The following is a 16523-nucleotide window of genomic DNA, read 5'->3' on the forward strand; positions in this document are numbered from 1 at the left end:
GAATCAAGGGGTCCTTTGTTCTCTTCTATGCTAGCAAAGAGAGCAAGATCTACTCAAGCACCAGGTAAAGCGTCAAACTTAAAAATTTTTGCTAACTGATAAGTTGTGCTTCTGATTTTTTTTTTATTGCTTTATAACTTTTTAAATTTTGTTTTGCAGATGCTTGGTGGGCAAGTTGGGGTGGCAATACCCCCAATTTAAGGAAATTTGCTCTTAGAGTCCTATCCCAACCTTGTAGCTCATCCCATTGTGAGCGCAATTGGAGCTTATTTGAGTCCATCCATACAAAGAAAAGAAACAGATTGACTCAAAAATGGCTTAATGACCTTGTTTATGTGCACTATAATCTTAAGTTGCGCATAAAAAAGGCACAGCTCTTAGAACTACCTGGTCCGCTTGATCTAGATGAGATAGATCCTTATTCTGATTGGACAGCACAGGAGCTAAGTCCATTGTTTACACTAGATGAGATTGCTAATTTGGAGAGGCAGGCCATGGAGGGGGAGGCTGACACTGATTTTCAGTTCACTATGGATGACATTGAGGATGAGGACGAGGATGATGATGATTTAGGCGAGGATCAGGCATTACCATTAGGAGGAGATGCATCCTCTTCTAAGACGCCGAGCCAGTCAGTAGGGACGTCGAGCGAGGGGGCACAGCCACAGAGTTCATAGTCACGCAGCTCATGCCCTATCCCAGTGCGGGGCACTTCTTCTAGGACTAGATCCCCTCGCTTTCCTGCTAGTGCAAGTGGAAAGAGGAAGATGTGATTGACATTGTCAAATTGTATTGATGTATTTAGACTTTTAGTATTTACTTCTAGTTTGACAGATTGAAACTATTTAGTAATTTACTATTTTGCTTCCTACCATGAGCATTCTGCATGAGAATGCAATTTTGTACACATTATAGATTTATATATATCTAAACTTCGTTTCTTTGTTTTGTATTGTCTTTAATTAACTTATTAGATGCACCTTCTCATTAAATTTTGCAAAATAAATGTATTTTTAATTAAATTTCAGCGGTTTTTTAGGTTCCCGAGTTTTTCCCGAGTTTTTTTTAAAAAATCGTCGAGTTTTTCCCGATTAAACTTTTGGGGGGCTTGGTGAGTTTTTGCATTTGGCGAGTTTTCCAACTATGGTTTAGACTGTTTGTGGTTCCAGGTCCCTGTAAAACCTGGGTTAGTTTGTTTTTGGACTTTTCTAGTGGTTTCAGGTCCCTGTAAAACTTGATTTTGATACTGTTCTTCAGTTTGTTGCAGGTTTTTTCCTGGTTGGGCTGTCTTGCTTTATCTTTCTGTTTTTTGTTAAAGGGTTTCGGGGTCCCTTCAAAACCTGCTTTTACCGTAATCTAAATCAATCAGTAGGAAAAAATCAAAAAGAAATATTATAATTTTTTTTTTGAGATTTAATGAAGTTATGTGATTAATAGTTCCTTCTCTATTGATTTGAGAGTTATCTCAAAATTGTGTTTTTGCGACAGGTGCTTGGGAAAATAATTTTCAGTAGTGAAACCATTTTCCATAGATGGTCTTGGAAGAATCAACCATATTCTTTAATTGGGGTAACAATGGAGTTCATGGAAATTAGTGAAGTCAAAATATTTTATTCATTTGGTAGTATTCCAAAGTCAAAATGTACTCTCATTCTGAGTGATGCTTGGTAGCTTCAAGGAAGATCAATTTCTAAAAAGTTGAGGAATATCATCAGAGTTTATAGGTCACTCATATTTTTAATGGTTATTTGGATTGTAGTATTAATTTGGACACCTTAATTAGATTGAAATAAACTGTTATGTTGTGCGCCATTTTTTGAAATTTTGGTGATTATTTCAAACATTGTTGATAAAGTAAATGTCTTAATATTAAGATAGCTTTATCGACTTGTTTAGACTATTATATACTTGTTGGATGAACATATGATAGTAATATGAAATTATGAATGTTTGATTTAAGTGTTTTGAGAAAAAGTGCACAGTCAGGGATAACTATGGAGTGGGCAAACATTCTTTCTATGATTGAGACTATTCATTCTCCATCGTGGCAAATATAGAGTGGAACGCATAAATTTTGGGGTGAGATTTTCAAATGCAGTAAATCCTTTCTTGGTTGGACTCTTTTCATAGTTGTAGGCAACACAAGCGTGGGTTTCCTCTGTCATATTGAGAAGGTTTATTGTTTGTGGTTAATGCTAAGCCCAATATCTTCCTTGAATATTAGCTTAGTTCCCTCTATCGTAATTCATGGCTTCTTAGCTATAATATCGTCTTGGGATATTTATTCTAGAGTTTACCAAATGCAACACAGAAATTTAAACAAATAGTTTGCATGCAACTGATTTCCATTCATCCAAAAGTTTATTTTGAAAAAAAAAAAACATATTTGAAATAGAGATGGATATCACCATCACAATATATAGGTCATTACAACCATATTTTCCAAATAGACACGAAAAACCTGTATTCACAATTTCACCCAACTATGAACTCTGTTGCTATTCCACCTCTAAAGTTGAATTGAGTTTCTATCCAATTGACTAAATTCATGGATTTTTGTCCCTCCAATTCTGAAATGAAAGCTTGAATCTTCCAAATTTTTTAAAAGAAATACCAAACATAAACCAAACATGTCTGAAATGAGCCTCACAAAATTCTTTAATTGCACTTTCTTGTATCTCTTTCTTTTCCTTCTCCTTGTCTCTTGGAATTTGTTTCCAATATCTTTGTATTATTCTCCTCTCTTAAATTAAAATTTAAAATGACTTAATTAATTTTCACTAAGCTCCATCAAAGTAATTTTAACACTTAATTAAGTTGTCATTTAATTTGATATGATTTGACAACTTTAAAACTTAATTATTTGATTGACTTCTAATGTCTCAAAAAAGGGACCTTACATTAGCATAGACAAGTTATTTGAGGAGCTCATATTGAAGTCAGTTTTTAGTTGAAATCAATTACAACACTTACACAAATAGTTAGAGGGAGTGTATTTATTCATTTCTTTATTTGCAAGAATCGTAGCGAGTATTCTTGAAGTTAGCTAGTGGTGTAATCTTCCTGCAAGATTAATATACCTAGTCAAGGTTTTGAAGGGTCTAATTGTAACCACAATTTGCCTCAAATTTCTTGGATCAAGTTCTTGTTGGTGTCAATGTCTAGCTTTTCCAAATGCAAACATTTACCCTTATGTCAATTTCATCATTGCTTGATTTATAATGCTTATAAAGTGCAAATAGTCTTTCACTAGATATTATTATTATTGTCCTCAATTTTGACATCACAAAATTGTGGCAACGCTATGGGTTTTTCTAATGGATTCATAGGTGCATCCTCTTTGTTTCAATGGATTAATGAGACATAATGAAAATGATTCATTATCCCTGTATTTTTCCTTGTGTAGTCTTATTTGTGTTCTTTTGAAAGTTTTCCCTTGAGATTATCCCCAATTGTTTATAGGTAAGAGTTTTCTTTCTCGCACTACAAACGCTCAATTTCTAGTTGACTTTCTCATCTTTTCTTTATTTTGTAAAATGTTTTTCCTTTTGCTTTTACCTTAGATGAATAGCCCTTGGAACTCCGCTCCATTTGAGCTAACTTAGGTCGAAGTCGAAGTTGTCTAGCTCAAATTATTAAGGAAAAAGTGGGGTTTTCAGAACAACTGTATATTTTTATTAAAAACCTCATAAAAATGGGTTTTTTATTGATAATTGCATGATATAAAGTTATATTTGATGTTTAAAGTGGATTTCGTGGTCCATTTTAAAATTTAAGCTCATTCTGAGTTGATTTGATGATAGTTTTTTATGTTTTATGAAAATAGCTTTTTGCAAGACTATTTTTTATTTTACTTTATCAAAACTATTGTTAAGTATTAACTATAATTACATGAGATAACTTAAGTGCATAAGCGGGTTTTTTATTTCATATTGCATTTATCCATATGCAAAATACTCCTTGAAAATCCACTTTCAATAATTTCCAAATCCCAGCATCATTAAAAGTGTGCTTTTTAAATATGATTGCATATGTGATTTTGTTAAAAGTCCAAGTTGCATATGCAAGGTCTCATCTACATATGCAGTTGGGTGTAAAATCTTGTTCTAAAAAGGAAGACAAGTTTGCTTTTCCCTTACATGCGAATGCATGTTAAAACCCCACCATTACGCATTCCATGTGCCTCCATATGGCTGCCGTATGGTTGAAGTCTTTCCCACATGCTTGCTGGATAGAATCTCACATTTTGCACTTTTTTAAATGTGAGGTGCTCAATGTGTTTTTTTTCTCCTTGCTCACTTAGATCCAAGCTTGCTGGTCACATATGTAATTCATCCTAAAAAATCCGTTTTAGGTTATTTTACTCACAATTAGCCATTCTGAGCATGACCCATTTATTCGTTCTATATCCTCATTTATTGCATCCATTTTTGCTAGCTATACCTTGGTCAAAATCCATCAAATCTTGCCATGGATCCTTCACATGAAGATGTTCTCATTTTATAGGATTTTCATGTAACGGTTGTGCAAGCTTACCATTTTGCAATGTCAAGAGAATCTACTCCAGCAAAGGGCAAAGACAAAAAGATCAGTATCATAGCTTCATCCCTTCATCACAAGTAACCTCATACTGTGATGTAGTACGGGATATTGATATTTCTCATATGAACATTGAAGACTTTCTTGCAAGAGTTGAGTTTGTAGCTACTGAAGATATGGTGTGGATTAAGCAGAATCATATTCGTCATCTGTCCACTTTCCCCTTGACAACTCATAAACCAGAATTTATCCTTGAATGTGTAAGACATTTTGATGCAGCTTCACGAACCATCAAAGATAAAGATGACAATACTATCATTAGTCTTGATCTTGAGACTATTGATTGTATATTTCATGTTCCTCACACTCTAGTTGTTACAAATATCACAAGGAAGAAGGCTATGGAGTGGTGGAATGAGGATACTCCATCTTGTACCAAGTTTTTAAATGACAACTGACTGATTACTAAGAGACCCAATCTTGTTAGATGGTCAGATAAGGGAGTACGCAGGTGTGATTTTAAAGAAGAAATCAATGACCTCATCACACTTCTTAGTCGCTTGGCAGGGCTCAAGGATTGAAACACCTTCGAACCTTGGATGTATAAGTATATCTCACTCATAATATGGTAAAACAAGAATGTGTTTTGAGCTGAATTGATGAGTGACTCAATATGTGAGCAATTGGTGAACGTACTATCTACTGGTGTGTTGAAAATGAACTCCTACATTGCTGCTTCTCTAGGCACCTTTTCTGGTCTATCAGTAAGACATGACAAGTCTATAGTCCATGTGTGGGAATACTATGAGCAACTGCCTTTGAAGCAAAGTCAAATACTCTTCATAAGGGTTCAGGATGCCTCTTTGGGCATTTTATGTGCTTGTTTGATAAAGAGTTTCCTAATAAGCATCTCATGAGGCATGCAACAAGGTTAGTGAGTATGGTTGCATGTTTTTACAATTCCCAACTTTACATATTTGTGAGTTGGGTTGTTCAAGGGAGAGTCATACACACTACCAAGGTATCCCACTGATAGAATTATATGATGGAATTAGCAAGATAACGTATGGAAGTCCAGGCTTATCAATCTAGTTTGCATCGACCTAGAGTAGGAATCTCATCTCAAAATCCATTAAAGATTGGAGAATACTCAATAGATACTGTGCCTAAGGCAAAGAACTTAGAATATGGAGTTTGAACTCCAAAGGATCACACTAAAAAAGCTTGCAGCCAGGAGTTGTTTTGATTGGAGGGGATCGCATGACAAGATGAGGAAGTAGTTCTTGCACATACATCATCCAGGTCTTCGGATTGATGTATGCACCGAGGTGGATATATGGCGTATGGATTATACTCGGTTGACTGCGAAACAAATTGTAAATTTCAATTTGGCATCAATTCCTACTGGTTTTGAAGGCGATGATCAAATGTTAGATCTTGAATATTTTCAGCATGATCTGGAGAAGTTATCTATTCTTCCTTTTACATAGGCATGCAAAAAAAGTATGTCCATTTAGGATAGGTTCCAATCTATCCTTGCTAATTCCAACACATGGATGAAGAGAAGGGGTCTTAAATACATAAAGATAAAGCCTGGCAAAGATGTTGATCCTGCTGGTCCGATTGGTTTGAGATCAGAAATAAAGGGTAAAGGTAAAGATGGCACGTCCTCGTCTACATTTGAACTTCCTACTCAAAGTTTGCCTAAGCCGTCTATCAAAGGAGGAAAGGATTCAAGAGTACTTGAGGTGAAAGAGATTGAATGTCAATCAATTCATGTTGACTCAAGTGATGATGAAGAAAGGAAATCAAAGGAGTCATCACCTCTTGCTTCATGTCCCTTTGAAGTGCTCGCTACAACCTCTCTTCCGGATTCAACTCCAATATTAGATGAATCTCATGATTCACCTTTAGGTGTTGCTATAGGTGCGTTCTCCATTAAGCATATGTCTTTTGAAGATTTTGTGACTATTACACCAACATTCCATGTATCCTCAACCGCACCTGCATTAGAAGTATAAGGAGATTAGTATGATTTTGAGAATGGTTTTGATGCATATTCCTTTTTGATTCCTTTTGCCATTGTTTGGTTCGCAACATTGCTTGATGTAACTTTCACTCAGTTTGAACAATTAATGACTGAGGTCACACATAACACTCCTGTGGCCATTCAAACTGAGATACCTGCTATAGTTGCTACTATTGTGCAAGGTAATCCTGAGTTAACTATGGTAACTACTGCTTTTGCTAATGCATCTTCTTTCAGTCTTCCTCCATGGTTGAGCGCTATTACCCAGGAAAAAAAGAAAGAAGAAATTCCATTTGAAGAAGATGACAAGTAAGCAAACCAAGTGTTTCAAAGAATAAGAAAGTTAAAATAGTTTCTCGAGTGGTAGTTGATGATAATCACATCAAGTATGTTGAAGTGGCTGAACCTATTGTGGAGAAATCTACTAAAGACATGCAGCCTGCTGATTACAAAATCACAATACTGGAACTTAGTAAGCAAACAAGACCGAGTTATCAACAGGATGCAGATGAGGCAGTAAACTTTCTTTCTCAAAAGAATAATGAATTATGGGAAAAGAAAGTGAAATTCAAAGAGGAGAATGCTCGTCTGGTGGGAATCATTGAAGAGATGAAGAGGTCTTCTACAGGCAGTGAACCTATTTTAGTTGTATACACAAAAAAGGGAGAAGCAAAAGGCACATATTGTTGATGAATGGAGCAACAATATTGAAAAAGAGGGAATCCAAGTGATTCGAGAAGTATATCGGGATTTGAGGGAAGGAAGAGAAATCTCTGCTAAATTAGATGACATGTTGAAATCACTTAACCATCAATTTGAGTTGCTGGACGGGGATCTTAATGCTTGGAACAACATGATGGAAATTGATTTAGGTTTATGTGAGTATGATGTCATTACATCCGTTGAAATGTACTATGATTCTGTGCATGTGATGGAAAACAAGAAACAAGTTCTCCAACAACTCATAGAAGAGATAAAGGTAAGAATACTTATGGTATCTACTCAAGAAGATAAGATCAAAGAAGCTTTAAAATAGTTGTCATGTGAGATCAACAATGAGGACAACAGAGTAAGAACAATGGAGTAAGAAGTCAAGAAGAAATTCTCATAGAGTTTGCAAAAGCTATTCGCCTACAGCTAGAGTTGGATAACAACATCAGTGTGCTTGACACATTTGTAAATTGGAAGTTTTCATTGAAGAATTTGCATAATCAAGTGGAGGATTGTAACAAGGAAACATGTAGGGCAGCAAGCACACTCAGGAAAGTTATCATGATTTTACAAAGCACTGGAGAACCAGATGTTGCGGTTGTACAAGAGTCCCTACGAAAGTTTGGAGAGTTGGTTGATACCATGTGAAAACTCCAAATCATATTCTATATGCTTTAAGTAGATTAGTGATAGGAAAGGTACATGTAAAGAGCATCTATGTTGTAAGTACAGGATAACATGTACTTGTACAATCAACTCATTTAGTTAAGTTGCAATTGCATAAGGCATGCAACTTTGAATAAAGTTAAAGTAGTTAGTTAGGATAAGCATTGGAGGTTGAGGTTGTTCCACTTTTTCCTCCACCTTTCTCTCTTTGTTTTTCCTATGTAAAGGCAAGTTCATTGTACATAATCATCGTTTGCTTTATTGGAGAAGGCTGGGCTTGTGACTAGAAGGCTTTGTATTTCTGAAGTGAATAAAGAAGCACGTTTTTCCCAATTTTTGTGTCGTGATACTTGGAATTGATTATTGTTTCTTATGTTACATTGGTTCATTCATTTTTGTAACTTTTCTTTAAAAGCATTTAAGTGTTTAATGTTGTTTTTGGGAGCCTTTGAGCTTTCTTGAACGAGATTAATCTAGTTTGTTAGTGGCAGCAAGTACTAAGATTTGAAGACTTTGAGCTTAATCTCTTAGTATATTATTTCATATTTGGATAGTTGAACAAAGACTTTGAGCTATGTTAGCTATTCACCCTTTTGTTTCAAGAGGGTTGCTTGTAGGAGACTTTAGATTCTTACTATCAACCACACAAGTCAAGATATAACTGCTGTCTTAAGGTTGTTCTTACGTCAATACTTATGCCACCGGTATTACCGTAGCAATAAATTCCTTTTGTTTAATTGCAAGTTGTAGTTGGTAATAGAATTTATCATTTATGAAGAAAGAGGAATTGATTCAATGAAGTACCCTTTTGTTAATTCCAGTCAGGTCTTTGTTGTAGCCACCTATGGTAAGAAGGGAGCCTCCTCTATTGCTGAGAGGAGAGATTTATCTCACTACACTGTTACCTAAAGTTCCCATTTTGTGAGCTATGGTTACAGTGGCGTACAGAAATTTTAGCCAACAAATATATATATTGGTATATTTTTTGACAATGATAAAAGCATATGCTTCATGAGGACATGTCCCCTTGATTGGTACTACTATACCTATACTTGGAATGTTTCATTGATGTGGGGATGGCTAAGGAATGTATCTTCCCATCCCCATTTGCCTTCAAAACTCAGAGATGTCCTCGATACTTGGAAAAATTTGACAGAGGGTGTTGGGGGACACCTAGCCATCCCCATGATGGCTAGTAGACATCCAAACATTGCTCATTTGTCTTAGGGATGGCTAGTCATCTCCTAAAATACCTAAGTTAAATTTTATGTAAGTTGAAAAAAACAACTTATGACCTTTCAATGGTTGGTTATTTACATTTTCATTATAATTTACAAAAGAATTTGGTAATGGTGCTCTCCATGAAGGTCTGTGTGGTTTTGAAGGTGGTTATTTGGGCTTGATGGCTATGGACCCCCCCCCCCATCTACCTTGTTGGGGGTACTAAGCCTTAACTCCTGCAAGGGGCATTGACCCTTGGCCCTATTGTAGGAATTTTTTCCAAATCCCATCAAACTATATGTCTAATTAAGAACTAGACCAAACATGAATCATGATCACAAAATCTACAAAATAGATATCTCTAATTGTAAATTTATACATCTCCACGGTCAAAGACAAAATTAAGGATTATCTTGTTTGATATAGTGGACAGCTTGTTTTGTATACAAGGGATGCATTATACAAAGTTGACATCCTATGTTCAATGTTTGTTATATTATAGAGTATAATTTAAGTCACAAATAGCGAGAAATGACATTTTCATCGTGCAAAAAAAGTAAAATAGTAATACCCATGACTCAAATTCAATTACCCATACCTAAAAAGGTTTTATAATGTCTACGATGAATGCTTTAGACATCAGGCATAGTAACCAAAGGTGCATTGCCCTCTATGTTTAGGAAGTCATCAGGTTCTAGGACCACACACTTCAGTACTGATTGCCCGTGAAAACTTAATCCTATCAGCTCATTGCTTCCTTCTTCAGAGGGCTAAACTCAACATGAGGCACCAAGCATTTGCTTGACCTTGCCCTTTTTACCTGGCCCTGCCCTTTTTTCCAAATTTGTGAAGTCTAGGGCAGGTTCCTATTGGATGCGATGTTCTTCTAGGATCACTCTAAAGCAAGCCAAGGTTCTGGCTAGTCCTAGAACCGTTTTGTGATTCTTCACAATTGCTTAGAATCCTGAGCGGTGTTGTAGAGGGTTTCCTTTGGATCCGCTCTTTTTTCTTTCTTTTGGTTGTTGTTTTCTTTCTTCGAGTACCATTTGGTGTGCATGTAATGGGCTGGTCCCTCTTGTTGTTCTCTGTAGTCCCTTTGACACCTTTTGTGGTCTTTTGGTGGACGTTTCTAAAGTTATCTTATTAATTTATTATATGAATAATTTGAAATATTATCTATTTTCTAACAACAATCACCTTAAAATTGTTCCAAAATTACTCCTGTATTGAAAACATATCCTACTATCCTCGTCTCCAAAACTCTGTAGAACATATATAAAAATAATTTTTTTTGGAGTTTGTAATTTGAGTCTACTATTTTGTTAATTCTTGATTTGGCAAAATTCATTTCTTAGTATGAATTTTTGAATTGTACATGGAATTGAACGTCACAACATTAATAAATAGCTCTACAAGCAAATTATGTGTTTCAAATTTCTGAACGCAAATTTTTGAGAAATTGGTAAGGGATATCTTAAAGTGCTATTAGAAGCTAGAGACATTTAGATGTTCATTTGCAATCATCATGCATCACTTGCTTTATTTAGGAGTTTTTCGAGGAAGGCATGCCTCAAGCATGTGGGTGCCAAACATAGTAGTAACTCTGTATTGCTGAGATGATTATTGAGGTGCAGAAGTGTCTACAACTAATGGTGGTTAATTCAGATTGGGGTAGATGGGTAGAGATAAACACAACTGAAGGAGAAAGTATTGAACCAAAAATCCTCAATGATGGTTGGCGGTCCACAATAAGGTAAGAGATTGTTATGTTTTATTTTTTGATGAACATTTGATTTTTTCTTGGTAGTGAATTTATGAGATTATTATCAAGTATGTTGGTATAAGGAAGCACTGGGTGGGTAGGGGTGAATCAGTGCAAACAGGTAGACTACTAATTCAACCACCGATTTGATTAACTTTAAAACAATCTTCCAACACACATATCATATAACCGCTAAAATGAAGTAGAAATAAATAACTTAAAGCAACGACATATGCAACACAAATAACATATTGTTCTTTGTACATGGAAACCCTCAATTAGAGGGAGAAAAGCACAATGGAGATGGTAACCAAAAGCCCTTCACCAAATATCCTTTTCAAGGGTTTAGCCTAGTAGGAGTATAACAAAGATGTGCTAGGTTCTACCTCACTAGAGGATTTATAACTCCTTCTGAGAATCTACCCTTTAAAGGTTTTAGACAAAGAGAACTGTTAGAGTAAACCCATTTGAGGGATTTCCCTCGCTACAACTGTTATGTAACAACTTGATTGATCTGTAAGTAGCAGTGTTTGGTTGTAAGATCCAATTTTCTCCATCCACTTTTGATACTTTTCATTGCTCAATCCCTATTTCACACCTTGATGGCAACCTCTGTAATCACCAAATTCTTTTTCCACAAGCACCACACTCAACATTCTTTCTCTTAGAACATCATCATACAAATACACACCGCTCAATCTTCACCATCCATTCAAATTTTAAACTTACCACACAAATACCATATGCAATTCACATATCCCGATGTACCTAACTTGTTTTCAATCACCGCATTCATTATTAGGGGTTTCACGTGGTTTTCCCAAGAATAGTCAAAACGTGTTTGACCTTCTCCAACTTCTTTTGGAATCACACAACTGCCACCTTAGCACATCCTCAACTGATTGAGACATGTCATCACACCTATTCTCATAACATCTATTATACTGATTGTCAGTCAACAATTTGTCATCGGTAGCTAGAGAACATAAGCTAAATATCTTGCAACACCTTCTAACAATGAAACCCTTGCTCACTTGTCATCATTGTGTGTTGCGATTGCACACATTGGCTGTATTCATCACATAGAAGCTTCACCGATGGCCACTACACTTGGTTTACACTACATTGTGATCTCCATCGAAATACCCAACTTTTAATTTCTTTTCCTACATAGTGGTTAGCACACTTAGTTGTTTCTTGCTCACCAATTTTTACCTTGTCTTATCAATTGATCCATCTTTGTGTACTGACTATGTTGCCATAAATGACAACCAAATACTCCACTACTTCTGACTGCACCTCACAATTCATCACAAGACCAATTAATCTCACGCTAACAAAGTAATACATTGCTGATGTTTGTTTAAAATTTCTAACTTGGTTTTTAAGTCTCACTTGAAAATTTACTAAATTATTTTCATTCTTTGTAGATATATTTGCTTCATTATTGTTATCAATTTAACATACCTCATAAATTGCTATATTATGCTTGCCTTTATACTGAGCTAGGTGTTTTTAGTTGCTGAGCATACATATTACAGAATGAAATGGATGCAGAAAGTAAAGTATAGAAATCAGTAAACAAAAAATTGATGATTTTTTTATTCAAAATACAAGTACCAAGACAGTACATATATATTGAAATATTAAAAAAGAACTATTTTGATAAGGTACAAAGTGTTCAACTTTTAGACAGTACTTAATACAATGCATCCCGATATCACACAAGCATTCTCAGCTCCTAACATAATATCTGAATAAACACACTGTATAAACAGAAAAGTACTGATAAGATAAAGGGAAAGGCCTCCATTGCCTGAATGGGAGATTCGTTGTTCTGAATGTTGAAGGAGTGAGTCCGCATCTCCATCTGGGAATAGCCCTGCAAAAATGAAAGAAGAGGAGGGTCAGTTCATATGAACTGAGCAAGGGAGATCTTTCCAATTATCTATACACTACTGTTCCTACAACATGGTTATTCAGATAACTATATTAAAACACAAGAAGGTAAGAGAGAAATCTGAAAGTAAAACATGTTTATGCTAATGAGTTTGTTTCATGTGCAGATACAGGTATGAAGTTTGAGGTTGTTGAAAGATCTTGCATAAATTACATGCATGAAGACTTTTGACTGAATTATGTAGAGGCCAAGACTGAAGGACTGAGGAGGCTATCAAAGGGACATGCATAAATTACAAGCGTGAAATCTTCTGGTCAAATAATGTAGAGGCAAAGACTAAAGACATGGGGAGATTGTTGAGGGGGCATACGTAAATTACAAGTATGGGACCTTCTAGTTGAACCATAGCACAAGGTTGAAGACACAAGGAGATTGTTAAAGGGACGTACATGTGTTACAGGTATGAAACCTTTTAGTCAAATCATGGAGGGCATATGGTGTTTACCGTACAGGTAAAGTAAATGAACGCATACAGACAATAGAACATGAACAACAGAACTTATATTATTATTCGCAATAGTAGATGAATCATGATTTACAATGATCCCAAACGGGGTATAAATACTACCGCCGAACCTTCCCGAAGGAGTCCGTCGGCCACAAATATTCTATCCACTACAAACTATTTACCGACGACGTCGGCTACAGCATACAAAAACACCGTCGGACCGTCGGCTACAGACTAGAAATGCTGCCAGAACTATCCAGTTGGCTAACACCATCCCCCCCCAAAAAAAAAACAGTTGTCTCCTGACGACCAACAAAATTAAAAGAATTTACAGAGCACAGAAGAAACTAGAGAGAAGGGGGCGTCCCCGAAGTGTGCTGCTGGCGAGGTAACTCATACACTTGCTCTGTCCTGATGCGGAGATTTGTCTGAATCTGAGAATTAACTTCGACGGCCTCCTTTAGAAGAAGTGCCGCGTCCATGGCCTGTGTCCTGGCTAACTGCATCTCGTGCTCAACTGCATCCTTATCTCGAACCGTTGCCTCCGTACCTTGCTTAGCCACGTCCTTCTCCTGCACCGCTGCTGCCAAATCTGCCAGTAGTGCTGCCCGCTCTGTGGCCCAAGCTGCCTGCTGGTGGGCCAAGTCGGCGGCTAGCTTCTGTCTAGCCTCAGTCTCTGCTGCCAATGATCTCTCTGCTGCAACCCTGTTAACCTCCGCCTGCTGACGACCATAGTAAACATCTTTGTACAGTCCCACAATCTCATGTGCCAGCTTCATCATAGGGGTGTCACTGGGTCCCAACTCCGGCTCAGTGGCCTAATCCGCCAACATCTCAGCTGTCTCCGTTGCCGGCCAGCCCCTATCTATAAAGCAAGTCTGAAATCGCCGAGGACAAATCCCACGGATATATGCTCTGATCAAGTGCCACTCCCGCCGCCGAGTCAGGGCTTGAATTGCCACATCGTGGCCCTTCTTCAATGCAGACTTCATAGCCCTGAGGTAATCCTGGCACCTGTCTTCATCTGACCCATAGTCCTCCTTGGCGAAGGCCTCCAATGACCATTCTGCATCACTATTTTCCTCCTCATCAGCGGGAGCCAAATGTTTACAAGTCGGCTACAGACTAGAAATACTGCCAGAACTATCCAGTCGGCTAACATATGGAATTCTTAGTCTACGAGCTGATGGAATTAGATCTTTACAAGTATGGAGTCAGGGATAAGTTTCCAAGCATGAACAACAGAGAATTTAACATTTAGAAATAGCAAAGGGTGCTGCTGTAGCTGAATTATGAATGCAGTGCATGAGCATACATGTGAAAAAGACAAATTTCAGAGAAATGAGTTGCAGATTTCACGGGAGCAGCAAGAACATTTTCAGCATAATATTCGGAAGAAAAATAGTCAAAGTATAACCAAAACTCTCATGATTTCAACAGCAAATGCTGGTATCATACAATAGCAATAATTTGAAAGTAAAGAGCATCAAATAGAAATAGAAGATGATCTGGCTGAAATACCTTCTAAGGTCAATAGTAAAGAGGATGATAACACTGATGGAAAGTCATAAATTACTAATTTTTCTTGTGGAATGGTGTATAAGGATTTTGCATTATGATCAAGATATAGGATGCCTTTCTATTGCTGTGTTTCAAAAGATTTCTCCATTTCGTGTCAAAGATATGAAATTAAAAGAACCTTATATAAAACATAATATCAGATGAACACAAGATATTAAAGAAGCTGTTCTAGGGAAAGCTGAAGTTGGTACAAATCCAAATAAAATTATCTCATTAGATCTTGGTAACATGGTTTGTGCTCATAACATCAAAATGGACACCATTGGCCAAAGAGATGTTGAAGTGACAGAGTTAGATATACTGAATTTTATTGAATAAATCTCAGTCAAGGCATCCAAGATAACAATATTTTATGCTATCATATGCAGCCGTCAATTTAAAGCAGCAAAGATATATTATACACCAGCAGTATTACATGAAATTACTAAATCAACAGCAAATACAAGTAATTTATATCATCCAACAGCAATAATCATAACGTGATGATTCCAAAGGAGCAACAAGATAAACTTAGTTGATATGGCATCCAACAAAAAGCCATATTTCACAAGCAAATACCAATGAATTTCACAGCAAGAATGGAGTCTAAATGTCAACAAAGCCGGCCATGAAAGAAAATCACCATAGCTCATGCCCTAACTAACAAATAGGAACTCACGACATCATGTCTCAAACAAACAGCTAGCTCTATATCCATAAAACCCTTATGGTGTTTATAAACTGCGGATAAACTCATAAAAAGAGCAAATTATAAACCCTTAAGTCACCAAAATAACTCATGAGGAGAAGAAAGAGACTCACGGCTAGCATAAGAAGAAGTCATCCAGCTAGATAAACTCATAAATTTCGCAAGGAGAAACATGTCCAGACTTGGCCATGAAAGAAAAACACTCAAAACCGAACGGAAGTAGCTCATGCTCAAAAAAAAACAGCACCCAATGTAAAACACTATGATGGCATCCAAGATTCATAGCTCATAGCCGTCAAATAGCAGAAACCCATGGAAGACATAAAGTCACAGCAAGATGCAAGGAAAACTTTCACGAATTCAACAACATTCCTGAGGAACACGTGTACAACAGGGATGATGTCAAAAAGCCATGATAGGAAGAAGAAATCATGACTTCTGTCCATGAAAAGAGTAAAATATAATTCAAACCTTTATGAAAATCAGGAGATAGTTCACAGCAAGATGCCAGAATTCCGCAATAGAAATATCCAACAAAACCATGGCGTCCAGCAAGCAAAAAAATCGTAATGGCAGCTCTCATGGCAGCAGCTAGGGTTTTCAAAGCCCTCTTCTCCTCATTCACGTGAATGGGAGAATGAAATGAATAAACTTGCATTTGCCTTTTTGTCTTTTGGAAACCCTTTGTTACATTGAATAAGATTTCAGGTCCGTTTTTGGAGGCTTTGATTATTGTTTTTGAAACTTTTAAAAAATGTTTTTATATAAGTTTGATATATATTTAATGAATTATGTTTATTTTAATCATTTAATACATATAAAATTTATAAAAAAATATTTTATATTCCCTTCTCCCATATTCATTAATATTAATGTGTTTAAAATTAATAAATATAACATTAAATACATTAATATTAT

The 16523-nt window shown here is 36.3% G+C and overlaps 1 protein-coding gene across 1 annotated transcript in view; it reads left to right on the forward strand.

The window, feature by feature from the left end:
• The window catches only part of GSH2 (glutathione synthetase 2), a 220641-nt gene that overhangs the window by 141729 nt on the left and 62389 nt on the right, over positions 1 to 16523 (forward strand). The gene's annotated exons all lie outside the window — the stretch shown is intronic.

The sequence above is a fragment of the Cupressus sempervirens genome, chromosome 3 (assembly GCF_028749045.1).
Source record: "Cupressus sempervirens isolate cs-2001-9-10 chromosome 3, ASM2874904v1, whole genome shotgun sequence".
NCBI lineage: Eukaryota > Viridiplantae > Streptophyta > Pinopsida > Cupressales > Cupressaceae > Cupressus > Cupressus sempervirens.